The 13886-nt window shown below is 41.2% G+C and overlaps 1 protein-coding gene across 2 annotated transcripts in view; it reads left to right on the forward strand.

Moving 5' to 3' along the window:
• RGL1 (ral guanine nucleotide dissociation stimulator like 1) overlaps positions 1 to 13886 on the forward strand; it is a 218595-nt gene that overhangs the window by 64727 nt on the left and 139982 nt on the right. The window lies entirely within an intron of this gene.

Genomic DNA, 13886 nt, shown 5'->3' on the forward strand with positions numbered 1-13886 from the left:
ACCGGCAGCTGGGCCTTAAACTATACAAGTAGGCATTTTCCTCGTGGAAGCCTGCCAAACCTAACTGGGAAACCAAATCACAGGGAGAAAGTTGATCACTAAGGATTAATCATAGCAGGTGGAATGATATAAATTCATTGCTTGATAGCTACGTGTATCAGTTAGGATTCTTTGGTTGCAAGCAACACACCTGGACTCACTAATTTATGGAAAATGGGAAATTACTGGAGGACAGTGGGAGGCTCACAGAACTGATGAGTAGTTTAGAAAACTAGGCTTAAAAATGGGACAGGAACCAAGTCAGTAGGAACAGCCTAGGGCACATGCCTGGTACAAATTCCGAACTGCTCCTCACCCTTTCTTTATTGTCACATTTCTCTGCTCAAGATGCAAAGCTGTGGGAGAGAGGGGCTCACTGCCAAGCTTAGTCACATGTACTTCCTTTCTGTGAAGAGAGAAAGACGCTGCCATGAGAAATTACTATACTCAAGCCTTCATTGCACTGTGTTTAGAGTCCAAATCTCACTTTTTACTTAGTATGTTTCTAAGATTTTTCAGATTCAGCCACATTAATATATATATAGTAGTAATTCATTAATTTTCATTATGTTAATGGGCAGGTCAATTATTTACATTTTTTGCTATTATAAACAGTGCCACTATGAACATATTTATGGTGTCTTGTGCCCCAGTATAAGAGTGTCCTATGTGTTAAGAGTTTTTCTAGTTTAATATGTATTAGATGAATTTTTGAGTTACATACATACAAGTTCTGTTTTATAAGTTATTGCCATATTGTTTTTCAAAGTGATATGAATTTATACTCCCACCAGCTGTGCATAAAGTTTTCCTCGATCCTTGTCAACTTTTGGAATTGTCAGATTTCTTAATTTTTCCAATCTACTTGCTATAAAATAGAATCTCATTCTTTGCTCATTAATTCTTTTTTCATTTTCACTCCATCTCAGATAATTTTGCTTTTTCCTTTAGAATCTCCTTTTCTAAGGCTCTAACTGTAGGAAAAGTCTGTCTTTTTTGTTTGTTTGAAAATGCCTTTATTTTGAGCCTACTTTTACAATGATCATTTACATGGGTACAGAATTCTAGATTACTTTCTCTCAGCACATTGAAAATATTCCATTGGTGTCTGCCTTTCACTGTTTCTGTTGTAAATTAGCCAAAAGTATAACTTCATTCCATAGAATATAGTGCCTTTTCTCCCTAACTATTTAGATTTCCTCCACATTTTTGCTGCTTTGCAGTTTTATTCTTCTGTGTTTAGGTGTGAGTTTCTTTTTATTTAACCTCTTAGAATTCATAGGGCCTCCCAAATATATGGATTGGCATCTTTCATTAGTCTGGAAATATCTCTGTAGTCTTTTCAAATAATTAATTACTTTTGCTTTATTTTCCTTCTGTAACTTCAATAAGATTTATGTTTGCTTTCCTCACTCTTTGCTCATATTCCTTAAATTCTGTTTCAGATTCTTTTATTTTCTTTTTTCAATGTAAATTTTATTCTTTTTTCCTCTCTATGTTGCCTTTTGATTAAATTTAGATATATTTTCCAATTTGCTAATGCTCTCTTCAATTGTGTTTAATCTGTCCTTTAATCAAGCAATGGGCCTTACATTTCAATTGTATTTTTTACTTCTAGAAGTTCTGTTTCTTTTAAAATTTTCTAGTAGTTCTTTAACTCGTGGTTTTTATTCATATTTTTATTTTTTAAGACTGTCAAGAACTGTGAAAGATAAAATTTGAGATTTTATACAAGTTGCAAGTTAGCTTGCCACAGTTGTGTAGATGCTGAAAGAAGACACGAGACTCCTGTACCAGAGATGAAAGACTTTATTATTTACAGAAAAAGCAGTAGCCCGAGTGTCAGCATGTTTGTTTTGGTTCCCTGTCTCCCAGTTCCTAGAGGAGAGGCACAGATAGCTGCCTGCACAGGAGACAATCGCTGACCTTGGGAAACTTGCCCATTTACGGTACACAGTGAGCACGTGGGAGATGTTACCTCATCCTGTAAGGTTACTTACTGCAAACACAGGCCTGAATAATGGTCTGGGTAAAGATAAGCCAGGCCTCGATTTTGGGGACTACAAAGCAAGACATGCAGGAATAAGAGAGACTCATGGAGGAGTGTTTCTCAACAATATTAAATGTAACGGTTTTCTGTTCTGAATTGGCAATTCTAACAGCTATGAACTCTGTTCTACTATCTGTTTTTTTCTGTTGGCTCTTGCACATGTTGTTCTCTTTCTTTGTGAGTTTACAATTTTTGACTGTGGGTTACTGTGGAGGGGAAGCACAGATAGAATTTTGGTAGGCAGTTAAAAAGTGTTACAAAAAACAAAAGTTTAGGTTGCTTGGTTTGGCCAATGTTCTCTAAATGAAAGCTGACTTTGATGCTTATCTCTAGGTTCTGTGTTCATATAGGTTTTGACTTTTAAAACTTTTAAATGTTTTTGCCAGCTCATCAATATATTTTAAAAAGTGTTTTATTTTTATTTTTTAGATTATTTATTTATTTATTTATTTTTACAGAGAGAGGAATGGAGGGCGAAAGAGAGGGAGAGAAACATCAATGTGTGGTTGCTTCTCATGCACCCCCCCACCAGGGGCCTGGCCCACAACCCAGGCATGTGCCTTGGGTGGGAATCGAACCAGTGACCCTTTGGTTCTCAGGCTGGTGCTCAATTCACTGAGCCACACCAGCCAGGGCTTAGTTTTATTTTATCCAACATTTTAAAGTTATTTTTAGAGGGAGAGTTAATTAGGGTATTCAGTTCATTACACTGCTGGAAATGTTAGTCTTATACTCTTCTGTGAATTATTTAAATAAAGTATGATCTTAAACTTTAAAATTTCTTAAAAACTTACTTAAAATTATTTTATTTGGTCATCTAGATAATGTTGAATCTTTATTATTGTTGGCCAGATTTAGTTACATACCTTCTTATGCATGAATATTCATAACTGACTGAAATTATTTATAAATTTTGTATAGCACAAATCAGTTTATCAAATACATTTGAAGTTAAAATATTTAATCTTCAGTGTAGTGATTAATTTTTAACTATTATAAATACACCCTTAAAATAGAAGTATTTTGCAATGAATAACTACCTATCAATAATAACCTTAAATGTAAACTGATTAAATGCTCCAATCAAAAGACATAGAATAGCTGAATGGATAAAAAAGCATGACCTATATATATGCTGCCTACAAGAGACCCACCTCAGGACAAAAGAGCTACACAGACTGAAAGTGAAGGGCTGGAAACAAATTTCCCAAGCAAACAGACAGGTAAAAAAAAAGCCAGGGTAGCAATACTCATATCAGACAAAATAGACTTCAAAAAAGGGCTATAAAGAGAGAGCCGGAAGGTCACTGCATAATACTCAAGAGAAGAATCCACCAAGAAGACATAAACATTGTAAATATATATGCTCCCAACACAGGAGCACCAAAATACATAAAGAAAATCTTGGAGGACTTCAAGAAATGTATTGACAGCAACACAATTATAGTTGGGGATTTCAACACCCCACTGTCAAAAATGGGTAGATCTTCCAAACAAAATATCAACAAAGATATTGTGGCATTGAACAATACCCTAGATGAAATGGACTTAACTGATATATATATAAAACCTTTCATTCCCAAAGAAGTTAAATACACGTTCTTTTCAAATGCACATGGAACATTTTCAAACATAGACCACATGATAGACACAAAACAAGCTTCAACAAGTTCAAGGAAATTGAAGTCATATCAAGCATTTTCTCTGACCACAAGGGGCTGAAACTAGAAACCAACCCCAAGGAATAAAACCCCAAATATTCAAAATGATGGAGATTGAATAGCATGCTATTAAACAATGAATGGGTCAAGAATGAGATCAAGGAAGAAATCAAAAAGTTTCTGGAAACAAATGAAAATGAACTCACAGCAACCCAAAACTTATGGGGCACAGCAAAGGCAGTCCTGAGAGGGAAGTTCATAGCAATACAGGCCTACCTACAGAAGATAGAAACATTTCAAACAAACAACCTAACCCTACGCCTGCAAGAACTCAAGGAACAACAACAAAGAAAGCCCAGAGCAAGTAGAAGGAAGGAAATAACCAAGATCAGAGCATAATTAAATGACATAGAGACTAAAAGCACAAGTCTAAGGATCAATGAATCCAGGAGCTGGTTTTTTTAAAAAGATAAAATAGACACGCTTTTAAGCAGGCTCATCAAGAAAAAAGAAAGAAGACCCAAATAAACACAATCAGAAATGAAAGAGGAGAGATTACAACTAACACCACAGAAATACAAAGGAGTGTAAGAAATTACTATGAACTGTATGCCAAGAAATTTGAGAACCTAGGTGAAATAGACAAATTTCTAGAAAAATATAATCTTCCAAAACTCAATGAAGAAGAAGCAGAAAACCTGAACAGACCAATAATAGCAGATGAAATTGAAGTAGTAATAAAAAAAACTCCTGACACACAAAAGCCTTGGACCAGATGGTTTTACAGGAGAATTCTAGAAAGCAATTAAAGAAGAGCTAACCCTTATCCTTCACAGACTATTCCAAAAAATCCAAAATGATGAAAGACTCCTAAATTCTTTTTAGGAAGCCTGCATCATCCTAATCCCAAAACCAGATAAAGATACAACAAAGAAAGAAAACTTCAGGCCAATATCACTGATGAACATAGATGCTAAAATCCTCAAGAAATATTGGCAAACCACATCCAACAATACATTAAAAAGATCATACACCATGACCAAGTGGGATTCATCCCAAGGATGCCAGGATAGTACAATATTTGCAAATCAACAAATGTAATACATCACATAAATAATTTTTAAATTATAAATAATACCTGCATATAGTAGAAAAAAATGAAACCTTTATACAATGGTCAAGTAGTAAAAATAAATGTCTTTTTAAAATCTCAGTATCTTTTAATTTTTAAAGTGAGCAAGGGAGTAGTGAGGAGATTAGACATGTTTTAGTGGTGATAAAAATGTTCTATCTTTTGGCTCTGGCTGGTGTGGCTCAGTGGATTGAGCACTGGCCTGTAACCAAGGGTTGCCAGTTCAATTCCCAGTCAGGGCACGTGCCTGGGTTGCAGGCCAGGTCCCCAGTTGGGGGTGTGTGAGAGGAAAGTGATTGATGTATCTCTCACACATTGATGTTTCTCTCCCTCTCTTTCTCTCGGGCTGCACTGTCTGCCCTTGAGACATGTCCATCAGTTTCATTGCCCTTCACTTACTATAACCCTGAAGCAGTATGTCAATACCACTGAACATAGGTTGAAATACATATCTGATCATTGAGTCATGAATCATTTTTATAGTAATTATGTAATCATACTTTCACAGTAATATGTTGATTTTCTAAATTGTAACACCAACCAAAACATTGCTACTTCCATGTATCAAGGTGACTCACTTGGCCCCCCATTGGAGAGCACTAAGGGGTGGTGATTATTGCTGATTGAATCTGCACTGAGTCATCTACAATGCTCCGCATTTCTCTGCGTCTCTGTTTTCCATTCGTGAGAACGTTGCCAAGATAAGCAGTGCTCTCTCTGGCTAGGGGACAGGGATAGCTCTGTGTGAAATGAAACTAGTGAATGGGGACGGGACATATGACCTCCTCCTCTCTCTCCAGCTCAGGAGCGGGCGGCACGGGGTAACATCCCATTCTCGGAGGAGGAAATAGTGATGTGCTCATTGTACATGCTTTGGGGATGAACTCATGCTCATCTGAGGCACAGGAAGAGGGAGAATTTAAAAAATGGCGTGACAGTTTGGACAAGCAGCGGGGGTGTGTTGTATTAGTCTTTGAAGAGTCAGCTCTCGGTGAATTTGAAGGCTGTGGTTTGGCGACACCAGGGTTTTTCTTTGTGATTCTGAATGCATTTCTTTTTCTCTCTGCCACAAACTTTAATATGAGGCGAAGGGATAGAAATGTACTGCCTTGTAAGTTATGAATATATAAAAGTGCTTTGAAGTATTTTTACTGAGATGAGTTGACGTATCTCCAGCAATGAGTAATGGAGTGTTGAGGCTGAATAGTATTCATTTGGGGTCTGTAAGGGAGGGAAAGTACCATTTATTGAGCACGTACTCTGTGCAAGGACCTGGACTTGGCGCTTTCAAATTCATCAATATACTCAGTTGTCACGGCCACAGGTACATTTTTCTTAAACATTGTCAAGGTTAGAGGTTAAGGCTCGTGCTCAAAGACACACAGCTGGTAAGTGGCAGGGTAGGATTCAAGCTCAAGTTTATCTCTCTTTGTCTTACATGCTTAGCTCCTGAGAAAGCTGTCTGCCAGAGTTGTTTAAATCCCTCTGACTTTGCATTTGGTTTCCCTGCGAGGCTTCGGCTAATCCCGCCCGGGCAGCGCCCTCAGCTTGTCAGTCGGAACAATCTTGCTCTCACAGAGCTTGGCCCTGCAGTGTCTGGTGTGAACAAGCACCGAGGTCATAACTTTCTTCCACTTCTTTATTATTATTATTATTGTATTTTTCCATGACCATTTATCCCCTTTACACCCTCCTCCCCCCGGCTACTTCATTTCTCAAAGTGTCGTCCCGGTTTGTGTGACTGGGCCTCCCTTCCCAGTTCTCCCACACAGAGTCGGAGTATCACATGGAGACCGCATCCTGCGCCTGGCTCCACTCCATGGAAACGGGGTCCTCGAACTCTGCGGCTCCGCGTAGCTCTGCTTCCTGGGGAAGTGAGCTCCGCTCCACTTGTCCCTGCCTGCTGACCGGGGTCCAATTGTGAACAGTCTGGCTGTCTGGAACCCGGTACGTTCACCCAGGCCCTGAACTCCTGTTGCTTCCCTGAACGTCAGAGCCTGCCAGGGTCACTCCCCAGTGTTCCTGTGCCTTTGGGACACAGCTCACCAAACAGCCCGCTCCCGCGCTAGGGCACACATGCCTAGTGTCAGGGAAGTGCCTCCAGCTCCAGTCGACCCGCTTTCCATCTTATCTTCACCTGCTGGCTCCTGGGGCCACAGGCCCAGGCCCGCCAGTGTCAGACCGTCTGAGTCATGACGTTTCCGTTGCGGGTCATAGTCTTAACCGAAGGGGCATACCCTGGACATCAGACCTGCCACTGGGGTTACATTTTAGTGTTGGTGTTGGAAGCTGCTCGAGTGTCCTCATCAGGGAGAGCATCCTCGGCCCCTTGCTCTGGGTCAGTGACCCTGCAGTGTGGTTTCGTAACACCGCTGCTTATGCAGCTCACGAGACGCACCACACGAACGGCACCTGCGTGCATGCATTTCTGTATTGCTCTCCCCAACCTGGCACGTGAGCTCCTCAACCGCAGGGCCTCTTTCACATCCATCCGTGTGTGTCCGATGTTACAGTGTTTGGCACAGTCGGCCCTTAGTAAACATTTATTGCATACGTAGAATAATAGGGGGTCCAAGAGCACAGACCTAGCTAGGACCAGACTTGCTGTGTGGCCTCATTAAATTCCGAAGTCTCCCTCTGTGTTTTGGGCTGCTCATCTGTAACATGGGCATACTACCAGGGTTGTGGTGAGGACCGAGCAATAGCACTCGAAGTACTTAGAACAGCGCCTCCTATAGAAGAAGCGATAGATGGAGACTTGTATTGTTACTGAGTGAGTCAGTGAGGTGGGGAAGTATAAGGCATCACACCATATCGACCTGCCAGTTGTACAGCTGTTGGCTTTGGCCCCTGCTGCCTGAATTCAAGGTTTCCCCCGAATTCTGGAAGGCTCCACACTCCTAGGTCCTTTCTCTGTTTTTAAATGACACGGCTGCCTGACTCCAATGAGACTGTCCTCGAGAAGGTTCCCCCACAGTGACCTTTCGTGGGAGAAGACAGTCAACCCTGACTCAGCAGCATCATGTTGAGGTACGTGAGTGATTTGGGGGCATGTTAGAACCGCTCGGCTTTACCCCCCGCCCCCCCTTGCTCTGTACGAGGCGGGGTGACACTGTCCAGTCAGCAGTGTGCCCCTCAGGGGCAGTGTTCATGAACCAGAGTGACAGGCTGGCTTCTGCACGGTGTTATTCGGGCTGCTGATTCAGGTTGCTCAGGTGACTCATTCGAATGGGAAGAGGCAAACGTCTCTAAGGAGACGAGACGGGACTGATATGTAAAGAGCTTTCTCCTGCAAAAAACCTCTCAACGCTTCTGCTCTTGTCCATGTAACTGCTCTGTTCGACTGCGGAGTCCTGAGCAAACCCTGCCTTCCCTGTACCAGTTGTGAAAATTACTCTGCATGTTGCTACAGAGAGTAAAGAAAACTCCAGGTACATTTAGAAAAAGGAAGGAAGGGAGGGAGGGAAGATTAGTTTTGTGGGGCTTGTATTCACAGGGTCCTTCGGTCTCCAGGGAGAAGTTCACAAAGCAGTCGGTTCCAGCCCACTGTTTCCCGAAATGTGTTCACCGTAGTAACCCTCAGGGTCTCTTTTGATCCCCTTGAAAACTCCGCATGTCGGGACAGGCCTGACGGGAGTCAGAAGGCAGGCGCTGGGGAGAGAGGAGCTTCCCACCCGCAGCAGTTCCCAGGGAAGGCACAGGAAGCATCTGCTGTCCTTGGGACTTAACTCTCCTTTGAGGGTGCATGTGAGGAGGAAACGACATTATTTAGATTTTTCCCTCGGATTCCAGACGCAGGGTATTTGGGAGAGGCTGCACTTCTTCCCATGGCGGTGAGCAGCTAGTTCAAAGGCCCATCCTATCTCAGGGGCAGGGAAGAAGAAATAGTTGAAAACCTGCACTGTAAACTCTGTCCCGTGACCTGCCTTCTGAGAAAATCACCTGCTTTACTCGATGAGAAACCCTGGCTTAGGAATCTCAGGAAACTCTATAGATGAGGAAACTTCTAGAAATGTAGAGTTCCGGGTGTGTCATTGATAGGAAGGGATTAGTTAGCATTCTTTAAAAGATTGCATCCAGTGTCACTAGCCCCAGAGACTTTGGACACGGTGTTGTTCTGTTTAGAATGGCCTTCCTCCTGCTTTTCCTAGCTGACTCCTAGTCATCTTTCAGATTCTGGGAATTTTTCCCAATCTCCACAGGCTATGTTGTGTGCTCTTGTCACTTTTTTCTTACTTTGTTTTATTTATGTATATTAATTTATTTGATAAATTAATGTATATTAATTTATTGTGTATATCACAGTACTTGGCAATCACTGAGGAACTTTATCTGTCTTATTCAAAGTTACATCACTGTACTATTGGGCTGTTTACTGAATGAATGAATGAGCAAAGGAACAGACAAATAAACAACCACCTCACACATTGGCGCTTGCCCAGAGAAGAACATCCAAGTGACAGAATTTTGGGGGTTCCTGGTGTTTCCCCTGACGTCATAAAAGGGCATACGTTTTATTCTGTGGATCGCACTTGCCAACAGTTTAGGACCATTCCAATTTTACTGGATTTCTGAGAAATCAGCAACATACGTGTAGAGTGAAAAAGCAGCGACAGTAAAAGCAAATAACCGATGAAAAAGTCCTCAGTGAGCAGCATGACCTCTCCATCCACTCGTGTTTACCCTCATGGTCAAGTCATGCTCACAAGCTATGCATGTTGGCCTCAAAGCATTCATTTGAAGTAGACGGATGCAAGGCAAGGACAAATCTGGATTGTCGCACAACAAAATGCTGATCAAGGAAGCTGAAAATGGCCAAGACTTGAAACCCAGGACAGAAGAATCGTGCTTTACCAAGGTGGGAGGGGACGTCATTTGTAGGGACTGAATGAGGGCCGTAGGTCTGGATGAGCAAGAACGAGCCCGGGTTTCAATGGGAGTCCGGAGCAATTACCGTGAGAAGCCCGAACTGCTGACGGTGCTGTCACAGAGGAAGCGAGTGGTTCCCAAACGTTCAGGACTTATCAGTGGAACTGCGGCAAGGTGCTCAATACAAAGGACGCATACAAGGACAAGTAACCTCTTTTAGACAGGGGCCACGGGCTCATCCTTTTCCTGAAGGGAGTCAAGGGCTGCCAGGACGAGGGGCAGAGGCTGACCCGTGCCAGGCCTGAACTGCAGAGTCACACAGGTGCCAACCAGTAGGTCACCAGAAGAGAGTGAACTGAGCACCGACAAGATACATGAAGGAAAGAGCCAAATTATTCATTCCTAGGTTTCTTTTTTTTTTAATTGTGAAAACCAAGCTATAGGACACTGTAGAAATCATAAATGATAGCCAGTTTTTAAATATGACTCTTAAATATCTGGTCCCATAGTAACATCCTTTCCAACCACAACCACAAGGTTATAGTCATGGTAGAACTGGGAGAAACCTTGGGGGCCATCTGGTCCGAATGAGCTTGTCATTTGTCATCCTTACCGTGCGTGTGGTGGGTCTGTTCAGCCTCTTAATGCTGTTTGCTTGTTGCCTGGGTGGGTGCACGTTTCTTCTGCAGTGGAGAATGCCCACTACTTAACCACTGTATTTACTGTTCTTCAACTGAATTAACAAGAAAGCTTGTAAATGCTGTGCCATGGTTGACTTTGTTTTCTGCACAATAACGAGGTAACAGCACTCGGCTCATAGTAGGCACTGAGTGGACATTGTTGAGAATGAATGGATGAATTGCGTATATGAAAAGTACATTCTCTAGAGCAAAAAGTGCAAGCTCCTTCCAGACATGGGTAGAATTTGAGGATCTAAACAATAAAGAGGACAGTCCTGTGGATTTTGGATTTAAATAGAATTTGGTTTAAACATAGTAGTGACGTTCACTGGGATGTATTACTTACTGTCTTGGGCCATAGTTAACCTTCTAAATCTAAGTTTCTTCACCTGTAAAATGTGGATAATCATATTCTTTTCGGAAGGTTGAATATGCAATGCGTATGAACCATTTATTTTTTGCAGGAAAATACAGATAGTATTTTGCCTACATTTATGAAAAATAACACTATATGTGTGTGTACATATATATGTGTGTGTCTTTGATTAATCCCATCACCTTCTTTCAGCTGGTCCTCTGCCCCTTCCCTTTGGCAGCTGTCAATCTTCTCCATGCATCCAGGCCTCTGTTTTTACTTTGTCAGTTTATTGTGTTTATTAGATTCCACAGATAATTGACATCATATGGCATTTGGCTTTCCCTGACTAGCTTATTTCACTCAGCATAATAATCTCCAAGTCTATCCATGATGTCATGAAAGGTAAGATAGTAATATTTCCTTCTTTTTTTAAATGGCCGGATAATATTCTGTTGTGTTGATGTACCACAACTTTGTTATCCACTCATCTGCTGATGGGCGCTTGGGCTGTTTCCACATCTTGGCTGTTGTAAATAATTCTGCAGTGAACATACAGGTGCATTTATTCTTTTTTTTCTTTTTTAAAATTTATTTATTTTTATTGATTATGCCATTACAGTTGTTCTATTCCCCCCCTTCTTCTGGATTAGTGTTTCTGGATTCTTCAGATATATTCACAGAGGTGAGATTACTGGGTCAAAAGGGAGTTCCATTTTTTTAAAAGATTTTATTTATTATTTATTTTTAGAGAAAAGGGAAAGGAAAGAGGGAGGGAAACATTAATGTGCATCCCCTACTGGGAACCTGGCCTACAACCCAGTCACGTGCTCTGACCGGGAATCAAACCGGCAACTATTTGGTACCCAAATCAGCACTCAGTCCACTGAGCCACAGCAGCCAGGGCAGGAGCATATGAGCCATTTAGAACAATGATTGGCAAAGAGCAAATGCTTAATAGTATTGCTTCCATTTTGTTTCTCTAGTTAATTAAGCATTGATCACAAAACCATTTGAATTTTGGCCCTTTGAAAATAGTTTTAAATAGAGAAAGTAATACACACAACTGTTAACATTTTGTCAATTCTATATGGTAGTGATGTGAATATGAGTATATACACATATAAGGTCTGTCCAGAAATTATCTGTGTGCTATGAAAAATAGAGACATTTACTGAAGAAGATATGAGACATTGTACACAGGACAATGACACCTCAGTCCCCTTCAAAGTAGGTGCCTTGGGACCTCACACAGTTCTCCCAGCATCTCTTCCACTGTTCAAGTCACTCTGCAGAATCCTTTGCTGGAACTGCTATTAGCTGTCCTGTTGTATTTTCCTGAATCTCATCAACAGTCTGAAAATTGCTTCCCTTTCACAGGTGCTTTTACTTTTGGGAAAAGCCAGAAGGCACAGGGTGTCAAATCTGGGCTGTAGCAGGGCTCAGTCACCTAGGTGATTTGCTGTTTTGCAACAAATTCTGCAGGAGACTTGATGCCTGAGTGGGCGTGTTGTTGTGATGAAGCTGCCAATCACCAATTGTTCATAGCCATGACCTTCCAAATCACCTCACTAGTTTGTGCAGAGGAATGTACAAGTTTAATGCAAAATTTGATGCTCATTCATCTCTCTATTTGCTCAGCTATTTTGAATGTGACGGCCTCACAGTACACACACTCACTCAATGGCGTCTACTGCCCCCACTGACTAGTGCAGTGAAGTCGTCATTGTTCACACATGCGCATTCCAGCCTGTTCTCCTTGACTGCCAGGTTTCATCGATGTCATGCACACCATTCTCGTTATATTAACAATGGCTGGACTTTTTCTGGACAGGCCTTGTATGTGTGTGTCTCTCTGTATCTTTTACAATTTAAAAATTAAACATCAAACAAAGCAAAAGCATTACTAAAATGACGGATATCAGTAAATGAAAAAAATCTAAAATAAATTAATCCCCATCTTAGTAAATATAGAGTAGTGAATTGAGTCATTTACCCAATTAAGTATTTGTTGGATAACTGCTGTCAACAGGACCGATGTAACCCCTGCCTTGTGTAGCTTACAATCCAATGGGAAATACAGGTGTAAAAAAATCATCATCTCAACAATAAAAATTTAAAAAGCTAAAATAAAAAAAGCATCATGCCTGTGAGCAGGGCAATTAAAAAGAATACAAGGTTATAAGCGAGCATCTCTGAGGGACATTTTTACCTGAATTTGGGGGGTTATGACAAGTTAAGAGTAATGAGTAACTTGCAGGAATAAGTGATGTATTAAGACATGGAGAATGAATAGGGTGAATTACATGAAGAAATGAGGGTGGGGAGGGAAGTCCTTTGTGCATACAGCGAGAAAAAGCATGTGCAAGGGTGTAGAAGCCAGAGGGAATGGGGAATGAAGTTCAATGTAGGTGGAAGGCAGAGCTCCAAGCAGACAGTGTAGGGGGAGTTGGACTTGGAAGGGTGGCAGGGGTCAGATCGTGAAGGGCCATGTAAACTTTGACCTCCTGGGGAGAGCTCTTCCACCAAAACCCCTGTTGGTGGGGCTTCCATTTTTGTACTAATATTGTTGCTACTCAGGAACTGATAATTCAGTGCTTGAAGTCTGAAAGAGTAAGGTGTTTTCTAGGGACCCTGAAATCATGTCACTGTTGTTTTTAATGTTCAGAAACTTACTCTAACTACTTCAAGTGCATAAAATGAGTATGGAAGTTCTGTCTCCTACACGTTTTCAACCTAAGAACTTTCCCAGATGGATTGAAGCTGTCCTCAGTGGAAGCACCATTTCTGCCTGCCACCAACTTGAGATTATTAGCAGTGGCTTGTTCAATGTCCTCCTGGATTTATAGAGAAACAGACTCGAAGAGAGCTTTTTGGAACGTAACTTGTAAGTAGATGAGCTTTGTAACAAAAAGTTAACTTCATCATACTTTCCTTAGATTGCTGATGTCCTCTTGTGTCAGATAAATCACATTTGTGATTCTGATCTTGAGGTTAGCCAGAGTTTTTAAAACTAATAAATAATTTTATAAGCTGGGCAGTTTTTTAAAAAACAAAACCAGGGTCATTTGTCCATTACCCTATGCAGCTAGGACAAATG

The sequence above is a fragment of the Artibeus jamaicensis genome, unplaced genomic scaffold (assembly GCF_021234435.1).
Source record: "Artibeus jamaicensis isolate MK-2021 breed Jamaican fruit bat unplaced genomic scaffold, CSHL_Jam_final contig_327, whole genome shotgun sequence".
NCBI lineage: Eukaryota > Metazoa > Chordata > Mammalia > Chiroptera > Phyllostomidae > Artibeus > Artibeus jamaicensis.